Genomic DNA, 19,163 nt, shown 5'->3' with positions numbered 1-19,163 from the left:
TCTTTTTTTCCCCTCCAAGACAGGGTTTCTCTCTGTAGCTTTGGAGCCTGTCCTGGACTAGCTCTGTAGACCAGGCTGGCCTCGAACTCACAGAGATCCACCTGCCTCTGTCTCCCAGGTGCTGGGATTACAGGCATGCGCCACCACTGCCCGGCAAGTGAACTCTTTCTTTTTTTTCTTCCTTCCTTCCTTCCTTCCTTCCTTCCTTCCTTCCTTCCTTCCTTCCTTCCTTTCTTTATCTATCTATCTATCTATCTATCTATCTATCATCTATCTATCTATCTATCTATCTATCTATTTATTTCTATATTGTGTGCGTTGGTGTTTGGTGTTTTGCTCCTTGCCTTAAAAATAAAAAATGAACTCTTTCTATTTTTTAAAAAGTTTTTATTTTTATTTTGTGTGCATTGGTGTTTTGCCTGCATGTAGGTCTGTGTGAAGGTGTTGAGTGAGTCTCCCTAGAACAGAAGTGCTGTCGTGGGGGTCGTGAGAATTGAACCAGGGTCCTCTGGGTCGTCTGGAAGAGCAGTCAGTGCTCTTAACCACTGAGCCATCTCTCTAGCCCAAAGTGAATTCTTGCTCAATTAGTAAATCAAGGGAATACCCAATGTCAACAATTATATGAATTTGATCCTTGTTGTATTTTTTTTTTTGAGACAGGGTTTCTCTGTTTAGCTTTGGAGCCTTTCCTGGAACTCACTCTGTAGCCCAGGCTGGCCTGGAACTCACAGAGATCCACCTGCCTCTGCCTCCCGAGTGCTGGGATTAAAGTCATACACTACCACCACCCAGCATATTACTATTTTTTATGTAAATTTTTATTTTATGTAAATTATAAATATATCCCTGTTCTTTGGTCCAGATGCTGAAAGAGAAGAAAAATCATTGAGCTTCATAACTGTACATTAATTGATCAGAGTCCTCATGGGAGATTTGTTTCTGTTTCTTGAATAATAGTGGTGTAATTATACTTAAGTCAGTTCTATGACATGTTCATAATTACATTATTTTCCACTATCAATCCACAGCGTAATGGCTTGGCACAAAGGAGGCCTAGTTCCTCTGGGCCTAGGATTTGGTTTAATAATAACCTGGCTGAGGGTGGGGGGGCTTGGGGATTTAGCTCAGTGGTAGAGCGCTTGCCTAGCAAGTGCAAGGCCCTGGGTTCGATCCTCAGCTCCAGTAAAATAGATAATAATAATAATAATAATAATAATAATAATAATAATAACCTGGAACCTCAGCAATGGCATATTTGGAAAATTCTAGCATTAAATTCTATACTAATATGGACAAGTAATTTTATGTATACCCATCTCAGTAATTATATAGATCAAATACATCATTTACAAGATTCTTGAAGGAATTTAAGTTTTGATGTTGAACAGTTACAGCAGAAGTTTTTGACACATTTTTTTCACTTGGCAGAGGCAGGTGGATGGATCTCTTGAGTTGGAGGCCAGCCTAGTCTACAAGATTTCCAGGATAGGAGTACACAAAGAAACCCTGTCTCAAAAACCAAAAACCAAACAATAACAACACAAAAACAGCTCTGGACATACAGCATTTAAAAACTGAAAGCTTGGCCGGGCAGTGGTGGTGCACGCCTTTAATCCCAGCACTCAGAGACAGGCGGATCTCTGTGAGTTCAAGGTCAGCATGGGCTACAGAGTGAGTTCCAGGAAAGGCTCCAAAGCTACACAGACAAACCCTGTCTCAAAAAACCAAAATGAATGAATGAATGAATAAATAAACGAATAAATTGAAAATGAAAATGAAAAAGAGAGTGAGGTCACCACACTGTCAATGAATGAGGCTGTGTGAAGCGATTTCTGAGAGCTTGTGAGAAAACAAGTATACAGGACAAGAATCTTGTAACCTCCTTTCCTTCAAAACACGTGTTGTTCCTGGAATGTACTTTCATGTCCCTTTCTGGTGTAGTAAACAGGAGTGGCTTTTCCTTTACATCACCTACCATTTTACCCATCCTTCCTCAGAAGGATCTTTCTAAACACGAGTTGTCCTGCTGATTGTATACACCCTAAACTCATGTGACCTTGCCCTGTGACTGTCTACAGCCTAAACTCCTATGACCTTGCCTAGCTCTCAGAAAACCCTCAAAATACAAATGGTCTGATGCCCTGAGTAAATATGGCTACTGCATGGGAGTTTTGTGGGGTTTTTTTTTTTTTGGTTTTGGTTTTTCAAGACAGGGTTTCTCTGTAGCTTTGGAGCCTGTCATGGAACTAGCTCTGTAGCCCAGGCTGGCCTCCAACTCACAGAGCCTGCCTCTGCCTCCCGAGTGCTGGGATTACCACCCAGCATGCGCCACCATGACCCAGCAGACCATGAACTTCTTATGCTCATATCTCTTGACTCTGGAGTGCTGGGATGACAGGTCAGCAATGCCTACAGGGTGATTTATGTTTTGTTTGTTTGTTTGTTCATTGAGATAGAGTCTCATATAAAGCCAGACTGACCTTCAATTTGCTACGCATCAGAGCCTTAAACCCCTGGTCTTCCTATCTGTTTCCAGAGTGTTGGGATTACAGATCTTGAACACGGTGTCTGGTTTTAGGTAGTACAGGGGATGGACCCAGGGCAGTGTGTATGCTAAGCAAGCACTTACTCAATTGAGCTATATCCCTGCTATTGTGTAAAGATGACACAAAGAGCCCCGGGGATGCCCTATAGTGTACCACCTTGACACACATGGGACCCGGGTTTCCATCTTAGGAGGTGGGAGATGATTGCATTCAACCATAGCTGCTATTACACAGCCCAGCAGTAATAACATTGTGTGTGTGTGTGTGTGTGTGTATACAAATACAGATTTTATTTTTCCAGAGCTGAGGACCAAACCCAGGGCCTTGCGCTTGCTAAGCAAGCACTCTACCACTGAGCTAAATCCCCAACCCCTAAATATAGATATTTTGTTGTTGGGTTTTGTTTTGTTTGTTTGTTTTCTAGACAGAGTTTCTCTGTATACTTCTGGCTGTCCTGGAACTTGCTCTATACTGCCTCTGTCTCCTGAGTGCTGGGATTAAAGGTGTTTGCCATTGCCACCTAGCTTAAAATGGTATATATTTAATGATGTATATTTAATGCTGACGTCTGAGATAAAAACATTGCCATGGTATTACCCATTTCATTTTTTTTCCATTGGATTTTATTTAGCTTGTACATGTGTTCATGGGTGTGCATGAGTGCATTTGCGTGTATTGGTCAGAGGGCCCTTGCAGACATTCTGTTCTCTTCTTCCTCCTTGTGGAACCTGGAGATCTAATCAGGTAATCAGGTTTGGCAGGGGGTACCTTTACTCTCCCAGCCCTCTCACTGGTCCCCTGCTTTATTTTGTTCAGTGTAATGTTCGTACATGCATCAAATGTGTTTGTATCAAGTTCAACCCCCCCCCCATTTCCTCCCTTCCAATTTCTCTATTGCCTCCAACAACATGCTCACTATTTTTTCTTCCCAACTTCCTATGTTCCTTTCTTTATGTTTTGGGTCTTACTGTTGTTGTTACTGTTTAGTTTTATTTTGAGACTGAATCTCACGGAGTAGCCCTGGCTAGCTAGTCTGTTGCTTGCAATGTAGCTCAGGCTGGCCTGAAATTTGGGATTATTCTATCCTGCCCCAATTTCCTAATCACTGCGATTGTAGATTTGGGTCAGCATTTTTGGCTTCCTTCTTTTCGTTCTCTCCTTGGCCTGGAACTCACAGAGCTTTGCCTGCTTCTTCCTTTAGGCTGCTGGGATTAAGGTGCTGCACCACCACACCCAGCCCCAGAGATGCTTGAAGTGGAATGGAGATACACTCTGATCATAGCCCTAAAGGAGATGACCGATTGATAGAGGTTTCAGTGGTATTTGGGGAAAAGCAGGTGTGCTGCTGGTGGTGACCTGTCATTCCATTGTTTAGGAGTTGAAGATTATCTTGGGTTTGAGACCAGCCTGGTCGACAGTGAGTTCCAAGACACCCATACCCTGTCTCAAAAAAACTAAACCAAAACAAAAGATCGTCTTGGGTTGTATAGTGAGTTCAAAGCCAGCTTGGGCTACATAAGACCTTGTCCAAACAAAACAACAGAAACAAGCTAGAGAGATGGCTCAGTGTTATTGCTCAGTGGTTAAGAGCTCTGGTCACTATGAAATATATAGAATATACAAATTCATAGAGACAGAAAGATTAGACATTATCTCAAGACAGAGAAGAAAGGAATATGGAGCAATAATTTCCTAAGTACAGAACATCTGTTTTGTGTGATGGAAAAACTCCACAAATGGACAGTAGTATCAGGACATAATATCATTAATGTAATAAGTCAATACAGTTAATGTAATTAATGAATATCATAAATATAATTATTGAATAAAAAAAAAAAGAGCTCTGGTCACTCTTGCAGAGGACCAGGATTATTCAGTTCCCAGCACCAACATAGTGGCTCATAACATCCATAACTCCAGTTCCACAGGATCTGATGCCCATTTCTGACCACCATAGGCACCAGGCACACATGGTGCACATACATACAAAACATTAATATAAATAAAGTAAAACAGATTAATCTTTGATATTATTATGAATGTATTATTAATCTTTTCATTATTTATTTATTTTTTTTGTGTGTGTGTGCATTGGTATTTTGCCTGCATGCATGTCTATGTGAGGATGTTACAGACAGTTGTGAGCTGTCTTGTGGGTGCTGGGAATTGAACCCAGGTCCTCTGGAAGGACAGCCGGTGCTCTTAACTGCTGAGCCATCTCTCCAGCAACAGAAACAGATTAATCTTTTAAAAAGTAAAACAGTGGGCTGGAGAGGTAGCTGTGACTCACAATCATCGGTAACTCCAGTTACAGGGGACTGGATATCCTCTTGGCCTCTGAGGGCACCAGGCACACATGTGGTGTGTAGCATTCAGAGAGCACAGTCGCTCACAGAAAATAAAAACATTAGAAATTAAAAGACAGCCAGGCAGTGGTGTTGCACGCCTTTAATCCCAGCACTTAGGAGGCAGAGGCAGGCAGATCTCTGTGAGTTAGAGGCCAGCCTGGACTACAGAAGAGATCCAGGACAGCCAGGTCTGTTACACAAAGAAACCCTGTGTTGAAAAACCAAAAATAGGCTGGGCGGTGGTGGCACATGTCTTTACTCCCAGCACTCAAGAGGCAGAGGCAGGCAGATCTCTGTGAGTTTGAGGCCAAGCCTGGTCTACGGAGTGAGATGCAGGAAAGGCACAAAGGCACAAAGCTACACAGAGAAACCCTGTCTTGAAAAACCAAAAAAAAACCAAAAAACAAACAACAACAACAACAACAAAAAAAAAAAACAAAAAAAAAAGAAAAGAAAAAAAAAATAAATGAGTTAAAAATAAAACAACAACAACAAAACCCCTTAAATACAGCTGAATTTGATTTATTTGTTTGTTTGTTTTCGAGGCAACTCTGGCTGACCTGGAACTCTCTCTGTAGACCAGGCTGGCCTCAGAATCACTGAGATCAGTCTGCCTCTGCCTCCCAAGTGCTGTAATTAAAGGCGTGCACCACCACCACCCGGCAATTAACCTGTTTGGTTGCCTTTTCTGGAGTTAAGGATAATTGTTGGTCACCATGTATGTGCTGGGAATAGTGGGTCCTTAGGAAGGCCAAGGAGTGCTCTCAACTGCTGGTTCATTTCTCCAGCTCCCTTCTGCCTTTTAAACTGAAATCTCATGTGTACTCCTCTTCAGTAAACGTACCCTTGTGTGTTAGTGATTGTTATTTTAAAACATCAGTGCATGTCTCCCAGACTAGCCTCAAACTCCCTCTACAGCCAGGGATGATCTTGAATCTCTGTTCCTCCTTCTTCTATTTCCTCAAATACTGGAAGTACAGGCATGCACCTCCAAGACCAGTTCTTTTACTTCTTTGTTTGTTTGTTTGTTTTTGTTTCTCTGTGTATTTCCGGCTGTCCTGGAACTCACTCTGTAGACCAGACTGACTTTGAATTCACAGAATCCCCCTGCTTCTGCCTCCCAGAGTGCTGGGATTAAAGGCAAGCATCACCACTGCCTGGCTCTTTTACTTAATTAATAAAAAAAAACAAAAACAAAAACAAAAAAAAACAAAAACAAAAACAAAAAAAACATACTGATGTTGTATAGGGGTGGGGTGGAGCTCAGAGGTAAGTTCTCTCCCATGTGCGGGTTCTGGGAATCGAACTCAGGTCATCAGGCTTAGCAGCGATTGACTTGACCCACTGAATCATCTTACTAGCCCTTATTTATTTAGGTTTGAGACAAGGGTTGATTTTCACACTAGGCTGACTTCAAATTGACTGCTATCCTCTATGGGCCGTCTAACTGCTGGGATTATAGGTGTGAGCCACTATACCTCCCTGCCTTATTATTACTTTTTTTTTTTTTTTTTTGCCAGAGCTGAGGACCGAACCCAGGGCCTTGCGCTTGCACTGAGCTAAATCCCCAACTCCTTATTATTACTTTTAATGTGTGGTGAACGGAGGGTCTTTCGAATGCTAGGCAAGTACTGAACTACATGTTTATAGCTCTACACTCCTTGGTGTTTCTCTCTTTCTCTCCTTCTTTCTGTTTTTCTCACTTTGTAGCCTTAGCTGGCTTGAAACTTAATGTGCAGACCAGGATATTCACAGAGATATTCCTGCCTCTGTCTCCCAGGTGCCTGGATCAAAGGCAGGTACTACCAGATCCAGCATGGCACATATACGTATATTTAAGACTAGGCATCTTGCTGATTTAGGAACAATATAAAGAAAATTAGCATGGACCCTGTGCAAGGATGACCCCAAAATTTATGAAGTGTTCCATATTTTGTTCTTCTCCAGCCCAATGTTCGCTTGCAGGGAAACTGAGGCACAGTGCTCTGAATCTGCTGAGCCTTCTCATTATCCTTGTATTAGTCAAGGATCTCACCCACGGCTGTTTTCTGCAAAAACAGATGAAGTCTCATGCCACCCAGGCTGGCCTCAAACTCGCTGCCTTGTCAAGGATAGAACTTAGGACCTGAGGCGCGTCAGAGAATCATTTTACTGAGTCACATCCGCACTCACTCTTCACACCTCCTGTGAGTTCCTGATGCTCTTCCTATCCATTGGGAACCTGAATGAGAAAATGTTTTTAGGATTGTGCCCGTGTGGTTTAGTGTCAAATGTAAGGGTCTTTGTTCCAGATCCTGTCACAGGGCTCCCCCAAACTGCAGGAGTTTCCTGAGTGCAGGGAGTGTCTTTAGTTATTCGGAACAATCATGTTAATCACTGGGAGTTTATGTTAAAGAAGAGCTTCAGGGTGGGGCATCCGTAGCCTCTGGGGTGGAGCACTTTGCAGGGGAGCAGACAGATTACTGGATTTGAACCATTGGTCCTTTGTACCAATTTCCTGGAAAGGGGTGGGGAGTTGGGACCCTTCAAAAACAGGATTTTCTGAGTCTCTGCGGTCCAGGAGATGAGGGAGGGGAGTAGGTCCAGAGAGAGCCTGGGAGCTTTGTGATTCTTCACACTTCCAATGCCCTTCTGCATCTGTTCCTCCAGCTGTGTGTCTTCACCCTTCCAACTGTAAGTAAAGCCTGTGGACTTGCTAGCAAATTCCTAAGCTTGAGATGGGTGGTGGGCAGGAACCCCTCTTTCTGCCTTTCAGAAGCAAGTTAAGCAAACTACGATATGGCGATGAAAATTTGTATTTCAGGTGTGTGTGTGTGTGTGTGTGTGTGTGTGTGTGTGTGTGTGTGTGTTTTCTGTAGTCTTTAAGGTGGCTCTTGCTGCTGAAGCTGATGGCCTGAGTTCAATTCCTGGATCCCACTTGTTTTGCCCTCCAAACACACACAATAAATAAAAAGGTAGAAGCTGGGTTATGGTAGTGCATGCCTTTATCTCAGCACCCAGGAGGCAGAGGCGGGGTGGTCTCTTGAGTTCAAGGCCAGCCTGATGGACAGAGTGAGTTCAGGACAGCCAAGACTACACAGAGAGAGTCTTTCTCAAACACACTAAACCAAAACAAAAATTAAAAGGTAGAAAGTGCCTTTGCACACTGAACCATTCAGCTTATTGGTCCAGATTTGTGGTTTAAGATAGGGAGGGGTGTGGTGCCTCATGCCTGTAATCCCAGGAATGAGGAGGCTGTGCCTGGAAGATTCTGCAGATTCCAGACCAGCTGGAGTAGACCATGAGTTTCAGGAAGACCTGAGATAGAGTGGAATCACCTCAAGGACATCAATCAACCCACCAGGACTATTGAGGTGGCTCAAAGAGAACAGGGCATTTGCTTGCCAAGCCTGACGACCTGAGTTCCATCCCAGAAGCCCTTGGGGTGGGGTTAGAGAACTGCCCCAAGCTGTCTTCTGACCTCTGCACAGGTGCAGTAGCTCATGCCTTCTGACCCTCCAAACACGTAAATCAATGTAGGCTTTTTTTTTTTTCCAATGTAAAAATTTTAACAAAACAACATGATTTACAACTGGGGAAGTGGCTTAGTGCTAGAGTACTTGCCTAACATGCCAACCATGCTGCAGAAGAGAATATAGAAACTCATGGCAAGACTGGGCGATGTAAATAAGATGGGAATTACTTAAGAAGGGAAGCGAGGAGCAGAGCTGGCTGGATCATTGAGAGTGAGGCCAGCCTGGTCTACGGATGGAGTTCCGGCCAGCCAGCACTACAAAGTCGGGGGTGGGGGGTGGGGGGGTATCCCAACAGTACAACTACCCCCAAAACAAAAAAGCCTCACAACAAAAACTTACCGGTTGGGCTAGGGATGCTGCACATTGGGCAGAATGCCTTCTAGTTAGTACCTCAAAGCCAGAGGTCTATAACAATTTTGGGAAGGGAGCAGGTATGGATCAATAATCTGCATGCCTTGCAAGTACGATTGGGATCCGAGTTTAATTCCTACTACAATTATGTAGATGGCTAGACTTGGTATCATTTTGCCTTATAATAATAACAGTAGTAAGAATGATAATATTAATGCCAGACATATTGGTGCATTCTTTCATTCTAGCACTTGAATTAATCCTAGTACTTTAATTTCAGGTACAGAGAGGTGGTCTCTCCAGGCCAAGCTATGTAGTGAGTTCCAGGTCTAGCCAAGTTTGCGTAGTGAAACCCTATGTCAACAATTGAAAGTACAGGAGAGAACATAGGAAACGTCACTTAGTTTCGTTTTCTGATCTTCTCTGGAGGCTCAGACAGAAGCATCCTATAGAGGCAGGCCATCTTGGAAAACACAGGAAGACTCCCTATCAAAAAGTAAAATGGCCGGGCGGTGGTGGCCCACATCTGTAATCCCAGCACTCGGGAGGCAGAGGCAGGTGGATCTCTGTGAGTTCGAGGCCAGCCTGGTCTACAGAGCTAGTCCAGGACAGGCTCCAAAGCTACAGAGAAACTCTGTCTCGAAAAAACAAACAAACAAACAAACAAAAAAAGTAAAGTGATTTCTAGGAAGATGCCCTGAGAGGCCTTCTGTAAATTATGTGCAGAATGCCAAACCATCTTACGTAAGACTTGAGCATCTTCAGGAGGACGTGGAACCAGTAGTCTCTGGGGGAGAAGTCTGATTGGTCAGGTGTTGAGGGAGAAGCCACACACACCTCTGGTCACAGAAAGAACTATTTTGTGCTGAGGTGGTGTGAGTAGTGAAGAAAACTGCTGGTTGGTTTCTTCAGGCCAGGAGACATCCGAAAAGCCCGGCTCCCGATAACGCATTATAAATGGAGCAGTGAATTCCTTGCATCTTGGTTTTTATCCTTTGAGACCAGGTTTATTGCAGGCCCTTGCAGTTTTTGTGCTTTTCTGCTGTCCTAATTTTGTGTTTGTGCCACTTAGGAAGGTTTGTGGGAATCCGTTCTCTTCACCAGCGAGGTGCCAAGGATCAAACTCATCAGGCTTGACCAAAATTTTTAAGCCAGGCCTGGTGGTGGTGGCGCACGCCTTTAATCCCAGCACTAGGGAGGCAGAGGCAGGTGGATCTCTGTGAGTTCGAGGCCAGCCTGGGCTACAGAGTGAGTTCCAGGAAAGGCGCAAAGCTACACAGAGAGACCCTGTCTCAAAAAAAAAAAAAATTAAGCTTTTTTTTTTGTTTTGTTTTTCGAGGGTGTCTCTGTGTAGCTTTTGGAGCATATCCTGGATCTTGCACTGTAGACCAGGATGGCCTTGAACTCAGAGATCCACCTGCCTCTGCCTTGAGGATTGATGGGATTAAAGATGTGTGTCACCATTGCCGGGTGGTGGTGTCAAACCTTTATTTCAGCATTTTGTAAGTAGAACCGGGAAAGTCAGTTCAAGGTCATCAAGTTCAAGGCTAGCCAAAATACAGGTTCATTAAAAACAAAACAAAACAAAACAAAACAAAAAAAAAAACCACTGGGCGGTGTGGTGCATGCCTTTAATCACAGCAGGGGTAGGCGGATCTATGAGTTAGAGTGAGTTAGAGGCCAGCCTGGTCTACAGGCGAGTTCCAGGAAAGGCTCAATGCCACACAGAGAAACCCTGTCTCGAAAAACCAAAGGAAAAAAATAAATAAAAGCAATCCCAACACTTAGGCAGCAGAGGCAGGCAGATCTCTGTGAGTTCAAGGCCATATAAAATGAGTTCCAGGACAACCAAGACTGTTCAAAGAGAAACTCTGTTTTGAAAAACCTAACTAAATAAATTAAACGCTGTGATTAGGGTAGAGTGTAAGACCGTTTGGGAATATTTCTCAGAATAAAAACCAACAGTCTAGGTACATTTATAAAGTGCTCATCACGGAATGAAGTTTTTGGATGGAGGAAGAGGACTTGGGCCCATGAGACTTTACTCCTTCCACCTGACTGGAACCAGCGCTCACCTACAGCGATGGTGGCTTAGTGTTGAGAAGAGGCAGATGGCACACTGGGATGTGCCTAGTTGTGACTCAGTTTTGGTGGCAAGCCTAAGCAGTTTCTCATGGCCAGAGTTTCCCTCCAACCGACCTGCCCTGCACCTTCGCTTCCTTTCTTAGAAAGTGATTCTGATCACGAAGAAGTCCATGGTCAAATGACTAATAGTAATAAAAATAACCATGTGGAAGACATCAAGTATCGTTTGTCACCGGTTTCTCTTTGGTGTTAAGGTTTGACGGCACTCAGGCTCAGTTAAGGCTCCAGGATGCTACCTCACCTGGATGATCCCTCTTGCTTCTGAAAACATTCATTTGAAAGATTTTTTTTTTTTTTTTTTTAAGAAAAAGAGTCACATCAGGAAAGGAGGTATGACCAAGTAGATTTTAACATTCTCCCTTGACCTAAGAAAAGGGGGAGGGAGTGTGGAAGGGATTTTGGGGAAGGGGAGGGAGTGACCGGCTGGAGGAGGAAGGGTCCAGAGAAGTCCAGCTCCGGTTTGGGAAAATCCAGCTCACGTTTTGCCTCTAGCTCAGCGGTGCAGGGTCCAGCCAAAGCTGAGCCCCAGCTACACTCCTTGAGAAGGTCTGTCCTGGGGAGACACCGCTACTCTTGGGGGCTGACCTGGCCATTGAGTGGCCTTGCACCCCGCTCCTGGCACCACTTCGTGCACGCTGCAACTGGCGCTTCAACTCCGGGGTCTGCACTCGCTCGGCGCTGGACACCCTCTCCCCTCCTTAGCCATGCACCTCTACCTGCCTCTCCACTGCGGACATTGGGGGAGCAGCTGCCCACCCCGGGTGCTTGGGCCCTGACCGAGCCGGATGGTAAGTGTGTTCCTCCTAGGCCCGTCCTCCCCGGCGCACGTCGGAGCCCCAGGCTCCTAAGTTGTGCGGACGCAGACCAACTGGAAAGTTTGCCCAAGGGCTGGTGCAGGCTGGGAGCAGGGGAGACCCGCGCTGTCCTAGGATCCAGAGGCCGCCTAGGGTGAGCTGGGGCGGGCGCAGAGGGCATGGACGCGGGGAGAGGGCGCTAAAACTCAGGCGGGACGGGGGCTTGGGGGTTGGGGGGGCGGATCTCTCCTGGGCTGGGACTCCGCATCCTTTGAAGCCCGGTGGTGACTCGTGTGGGCCAAGTCCGCGCGGCGACCTCCTACCCCGGGCCGCTCCGGGTGTTTTGTGGCGGGTAGCTAACAATGCTCCCGGCGGGGATCCTTACAGCGCTCCCCAGATGCTGAGCCGCCGTTCGGACGGGTTCTTATCGGGATCCCCCCCCCCGCTTCCCGCCCCCCCAGTTTCGGGATCAGCTAGAAATGCAGTTGGGGAAGTGCAACCGTGGCCTCCGGGAGGTCCCTGAACGGATGTTCTCAGAGCCAGGCGCTTTGAGAAAGTCGGGGAGCCTGAGCCCGAGCAGGGACGAGAGTGGGGAGTGCTAGCTGTGGCGTGCTGAAGAGTGTCCCGCGTTCGAGATCCCTCCCCCCTCCTCCGCGGAGGTCTGCGGAAGGGAAAAGCGAGGGACAGGGGGCTCCAGCGGCTCCGCGTGGGGAGTGCAGGCGACCAGGAGGTTTGGGGAAGGAGGGTGTGTTGCCAGTGACTTTCAAGAAAGTTTTTTGGAGTGCAACTGGTTCTGGGATCTTGGAGAGGGAACCGAGGGTGTAGCGGCAGGGAGTGAGTGCCTAAGACAGGTCGTGCTGCACGTGAGCTCCGGGTCCTGACCCCAAGGCTAAAAGGACCACCGCCTACTCCGCGGGGCAAGGAAGAAAATCTCCCTCTCGCCAGAGTGGTGCGCACGCCTTTGATAATCATCCCCCGCGCTTAGGAGGGGAAGGCAAGCGGGTCCCCTGAATTTCAGGCCAGCCTGGTCTACGTAGCGAGTTCTAGGCAAGCCTGGGCTGCATAGTAAGACCGAGTTTTTTCTTTAAAAAAAAAAAGCAGCTTTTCTTTTCTCTTACTCTCTCCCTCACCTCGAGTGTGAACCCACAGTGATTAAAACACAGGATCAAGTGTGCAAAGACATGTCCGGCTCTAGTCACCTTTTTTTGTGAACTGGGAATCCACTTTGGGCCACCTCTGACCCAGTAAAAGCTAATGTCTCTCCAAGAAGACAGAATGCTGGAAAAAGGATTCCCAGCACATTCTGCCCCTTCCCCCGCGCCGCGCGCTCCCGACTATCTTTCCAAGTGAATCAACCAACCTGGGTGGGTCACTTAAGCCTCTCGCCAGAGTCCCCTGGGGGCTCTAAAGTAAGCTGAATTTTAGCTCCTTGATGACGATTTGTCAAGAAATGTTGGCAACGACTTTCCAGTCCTTGGAGCGAAGAAAAATGATCAGCAGTGTTGGTTTGGTGAGGGAGCTGAGCGCTCACCCAGATGGATTGGGGGCGCTGGGGAGCAGCTCCCCCCCCCTCCCGCAAAGGCATTAGTTCCTTTAGGCCAAAACAATTTGGAAATTGTAGTTAGGTACTTACGTCTGTGAAGCGGTGTCAGAAAGCTTAGTTTTTGTAGATCAGCCAGTATTACTTAATAATTAGAAAAAAAAAACCTCAGGTGATAACGGATTTTGTACTTTCTTGGGCAATGATGTTGGTTTTAAAGAATTGATTTACTTGAGAGATTTCATTCTACTCCAGGCAGGCTTGAACCTTACCGGCAGAAGCTGGTCTCGAACCTGTGACTCCGCCAGCTTTAGCCTCCTGAATATTGGGATCACAGTGAGGCACCATCCAGCTGGCGTTTCTGTTTTGGTGTTTAGAGAGGATTTCACTCTGCCGCCTCTCCCCCACCCCCCAAAAAAAACTTCCCCAAGCGATACACCTGCCTCACTCAGCCTCCTGCCTTCCTGGCTGTGATTGCAAATGCTCCCCAATTAAGCAATTTTAATTAGGGCCTTATTTTCTCTGTTTTAAAATGACGATTTCAATTAAAAAAAAAAACATTTGGAGGAATAAGATAGTCTTTCTTTGCAAATTAGTAGGCTAGACTTACAACAGTTTAACATTTTAATGAGTTAACCCTTGCTCCCAAACCTGCTTCCGCAGAAGGGGTGGGTCAGAGTTTCGCAGACTATCTCTTCACCCTTTGTCTCTCCTGCAATCTTCCTTATCTAGCTGGTTTCCCTTCCCCCACCTTCTGGACACATCCTTCCTGTCTCCATTTCTTCTTCTTCCCCCTTATCTTATTTTTTTAAATTCTCCTTGTCTCCTCCTAGCCTACCCCTGTTCTGTTAACTTCTCACATTATTCCTGTGAATTCTTGGCCTTACTCAGTCCTTTGGATTTCTTTTCTTCTTTCTTTTTCGGCTTTTCAAGAGTTTCTCTGTGTAGCCCTGGTTGGTTCTGTAACTCACTCTGCAGACCAGGCTGGCTTAGAACTCACAGGGATCTATCTGCTTCTGCCATGACCACCCGGCTACTCTTGGATTTCTATCGTTTCGACTTTTTGAAATATAAACCACTGTTGCTTAGCTTTTTACTGTTTTAAAACTCACTGTCTTCCTTTTTTTGGAAGGACCTTTCTACTTCCATTTTCCCGGTTCTTCCCTTTTGGCTCCGTTTGGTTGCCCCCCCTCCTCTGCAGGGTGTCGGATGTTTTACATATGGAAGGAGGCCGCATCTGCTGGCTGCTGTAGTTCCCTGAGCAGCCTCTCTGAGTGCCCCATGCTTACACATTTCCTGTGGTAGTGAACTGTCTAGGAACAGCCAGCAGTCACTGGCCCCTCCTTCCTTTCCATGTAGAACTTAGTTGTGGGGAAAACCCAGCCCAGTGGTGAATTTTTTCAGTTTTTCAAGAAATAGTTTGAAGTTTTTTTTTTCCAAGTGAAAAAAACCTTTACGTTCTTTGGGACTGAATGAAGGGATTGAAATCAGTTTGCAGGTAGCTCTAGGCATGCAAATGATGCTTTTGACCATTGCTGGTCGCAGGAAGGATAGCGGTAGAATTAATTTTACATTGACATGTGGGCTCAGTGGTTACATCCATGCAGCAGTCACTGCCTGCCCAGGGGGCTTCCAGAGATCCTGAAGGGAGGGATGGATATGGAGAGATTTCCCCTGCTCCCCCATATCCCCCTACCCCAAAGGGTTTCTCCATTTAATCCTGGCTATCCTGGAACTCACTGTGTAGGCCAGGCTGGCCTCAAACTCAGAGATCCGCCTGCCTCTGCCTCCTGAGTGCTGGGATTAAAGGCTTGCACCACCTCCCAATAAATACTTTTATTTTTAAAAACTTGTTAAGGCATGCTGTACCACCACCTCTGTGTGTGTGTGTGTGTGTATTGAGTGTGCTCTGTGTGTACTAGAGCTTGTGGAGGACAGGACAGTTTGTAGGAGTCCTATTGTGTGTTCTCGGAATCAAACTAAGTTTCTCAGCCTTATCTTTTAGAGACTTTACCCTGTTGAGCCATGCATGCTGCCCTGATTATTTTCTTTTTTTTCCCCCAGAGCTAAGGACCGAACCCAGGGCCTTGGCTTGCTAGGCAAGCACTCTACCACTGAGCTAAATCCCCACCCCCTGATAATTATAATAATAATAATAATAATAATAATAATAATAATTATAATAATAATTATTATTTTAATTTTTGGTTTTCCGAGACAGGGTTTCTCTGTAGCTTTGGAGCCTTTCCTGGAACTCACAGAGATCCGCCTGGCTCTGCCTCCCGAGTGCTGGGATTAAAGGCATGCGCCACCACTGCCCAGCTCCCCCTGATTATTTTAATAATTGCAAACAATCTTAGGGGAAAATTCATAAAATTCACATCATATTGAAGCAATGTTTTAATCTTATCTATTCACTAATTAGACTAGATACATTTAAATTGTGGTGGCACATACCTCCAATCCCAGCACTTGAGTGAGGCTATGAAGCAGGATCTTAAGTTCCTCAGTTTCTACTTAGCAAGACCCTGTCTTGGGTGGGGAGAGCTGGATGGGCATGACTTACTGGTAGAGCACTTGCCTAGCATGTTCTAGGCCTTAGCGTCTACCCTCGACCTTATTATGTTTCATGTCTCAGAGATTTGTTTGTTTGGTTTTTTGTTTTTTTTGTTTTTTTGAGACAGGGTTTCTCTGTAGCTTTGCGCCTTTCCTGGAACTCCCTTTGGAGACCAGGCTGGCCTCAAACTCACAGAGATCCGCCTGGCTCTGCCTCCCGAGTGCTGGGGTTAAAGTATAGGTTTTCACCCAGACTGCCTCTCTGATGGTTTCGTTTTGATTTTCCTGGCAGGACAATAGGAACTCAGAACGGTATTAATGACACAGGGTTCACCGTGGGCATTGCTGTGTGTTGGGGATTTAGCTAGTGTGTGTAGTAAAAGGGGCACCAGGTGTATTTTCTTACAGTGCTATATTGATTGCATCGAGATACTTGGAGGTTAGAATAAAGCATTCCGAATATACTGAAACTTCTTTTGAGGATTAAACCTAGGGCGTTCCCAGCTCTTTTCATTGTGGGACAGGGTCTCAGTTGGACAGGCTTGCCCAGAGCCCACTCTGGGTCATGAATTTTGTAATCTCCCTCAGCCATTCAAGTAGTTGGAATTAGAGGCCTGTACTGCCAAGCTTGAATGAAACTCAGTTTCTTTTATTTTATGGATGAGTGCTTTGTAATATCCCTCCCTGCCAGAAGAGGGCGCCAGATCTCATTACAGATGGTTGTGAGCCACCATGTGGGTACTGGGAATTGAACTCAGGATCTCTGGAAGAGCAGTCAGTGCTCTTAACCGCTGAGCCATCTCTCCAGCCCTCAGAAACTCAATTGCCCTCAAAAAAAAAAAAAGAAAGAAAGAAAAGGAAGGAAGGAAGAAAGAAAAGAAAGAAAGGAAGGAAAGAAAGAAGCATACACACATAAATAAAGGCTAGCTCAGGCTGGTTTCCAAACCCCTACATCCCGCCCCCTCCAGCTTCCACGTACAAGTCTTGGGGTTAGTGGCATATACTACCCAGCATAGCATTTTTGTTTATTGTTTTGTGATAGGCTCTGGCTATCCTTGAAGTAGCTTTGAACTCAGATTCTGCTGCTTCCTAATGTTTGTGGACAGGGTTTCATGCTTAGGAGTCTGGTCTATATCTACAGGTTGACCTTGATGTTGATTCTCCTGCCTCTGCCTGGGTGCTGGGATTACAGATATCTACCACATTTGGCTTTGGGTTGCATTTTGTAATTAATCACTATTATAGGCCTAGTTAGTCTACTTTTTTTTTTTTTTTTTTGGCCTCTCTTCACGGTTTTCAAAAAGCATCCTTCCTTTGGGGACACTTTGGTTTATCACAAAAGGTTCCATTGCATCAGTGACTTCTCGGTGGTAAAGTTCAAGGGGCCCATGTTTTCTTCTGATTGTCTCAGAAGTCTGCCTGTTCAGTCACCGGCTTCTTTCTCTATACTTGGGATTTTAGGGGTCACTGACCTCTTTCACAAAAACAAAAAACTGTTCAGTTGTGAAAAGACCTCTTTGAGTTCACCTCCGCACCTCATTTCTTCAGTCATTTCTGTTTTCCGCTTCTGTCCCCCACCCCCCATAAAGCTTGAGCAGTAATTTAACTACACTCAGACTTTCTTAAGCACTTCAATTAAAAACAGAATTGACAGATCAATTTGTAAACCACTTTTAAACGCAGATCCCGGGATGTCCTCTGGCTTATCCAGATTACTGGCCCACATACCTGAATTTTAATATTCTTTCCAGCACCTAGATTTATATGCTTGTGTGTTTTTTGTCCCACCTTCTTAATGGGAGATTAAAAAACATACCTTGATACTTAAATTTGTAGTGATTGGAACAGCTCGTAGTAAGATAATTCTTGGCCCTCTGAGGATAGTTCTCTGTATCTGAGGATTTGTGTACGTGGGTCCAGGTGTCCTCAGAGCCTGCGTTGTACCTCTGGAGCGCCCCCTATGTGTGGGTGCTAGGGCAGCAAACACAGGTTACTTGCAAGATGAGTACACAGAGTTCACCTACCTCGTGGTGGTGGCACACACAGGCAAACACTCAGACACATAAAAATTAAGAGGAAAAGCCAGGCCAGGCAGTGGTGGCTCACTGTACGCCTTTAATCCCATCACTCGGGAGGCAGAGGCAGATGGATCTCTGTGAGTTCGAGGCCAGCCTGGTCTACAGAGCAAGTTCCAGGACAGGCTCCAAAGCTACTCAGAGAAACCCTGTCTCAAAACCAAAAATAAAAGTAAAAGAAAAAAAAAATTAAAAATGAAGCCGGGCATGGTGGAGCACACCTTTAATCCCAGCAGAGACAGTCAGATCTCTTGAGTTTAAGGCCAGCCTGGTCTACAGGCTTGAGTTTCAGGGCAGATAAGGCCAAACAGAGACACACCTTGCCTTGAAAAAAAAGTGTTTGCCTCTGTGTGTGTTTGTGCACACAGTGACATGCACGGTGCCCACGGAGGCCAGAAGAGGGCGTCAGATTGCCTGGGACTGAAGTCACAGACAGTTGTGAGCAACCAACCATGTGGGCGCTGGAGATCGAGCCCAGGTCCTCTGGATAAGCAAGCCACCCTAGCTCCTTGTTTTCCCTTTCCTCTCCTTGAGACAAGGTCTCATGTAGCCCAGACTGAACTCAAATTCATTGTGTAGCTGTGAGTGGTCTCCAACTCCTGATCATCCTCAATTGCTGGGATTGCTGGTGGGAGCCACTGCAAACCGCCCCCCCTTTTTTTAAATATATTTATTTATTGTGTGTAGTGTTCTGCCTGCATGTGTGCCTGCAGGCCAGAAGAGGGCACCAGATCTCATTACAGATGGTGTGAGCCACCAAGTGGTTGCTGGGAATTGAACTCAGGACCTCTGGAAGATCAGTTAGTGTTCTTAACCTCTGAGCCATTTCTCCAGCCCCCACTTTTTCCTTTCTTTGAGAGTTTCATACTGTAACCCAGGATATCCTCCAGCTCAGTCTCAGATGCTGGGAATATAAATTTAAGCCACTCTGCCCAGTTAAATGCTATATATATTTTTTCCTTTGGCAGTAAACATTCTGTTTTAATTTATTAGCAAATATTTTCATAGTAGAGTACAAAGACTAATAATGATATACGTCGTTGTTTGTTTTAGACCATAACCTCACGGGACCGAGCTTGGCAACAGCTCCAGATTCTCCTCAGACGGAAGACTTGGCGAAGGACCAATGACTCTGTGTCCCGCATCCTTGCATCTTTTCCTACTCGACAGCCATGTCTCGTTCCCGCCACGCAAAGCCTTCCAAATCAGTCAGGACAGATGTACACATAAAGAGAAGCAGCCACAAGAAGAAGACGATAAAGCAGCCTGTCAAACATGGGGCGTTAGGGAAGG

General features: G+C 45.6%; 1 non-coding gene across 1 annotated transcript; it reads left to right on the top strand.

Annotated features, from left to right (window-relative positions):
* The first annotated feature begins 6,723 nt into the window (after positions 1-6,723).
* On the top strand, positions 6,724-6,830 carry LOC118570135. Its single transcript, XR_004943133.1, has one exon. It is a non-coding gene; the product is annotated as a U6 spliceosomal RNA (small nuclear RNA).
* Positions 6,831-19,163: the final 12,333 nt, after the last annotated feature.

Source organism: Onychomys torridus, chromosome 18 (assembly GCF_903995425.1).
Source record: "Onychomys torridus chromosome 18, mOncTor1.1, whole genome shotgun sequence".
Classification (NCBI taxonomy): Eukaryota; Metazoa; Chordata; class Mammalia; order Rodentia; family Cricetidae; genus Onychomys; species Onychomys torridus.
This window is presented reverse-complemented; position numbering and strand designations above follow the sequence as displayed.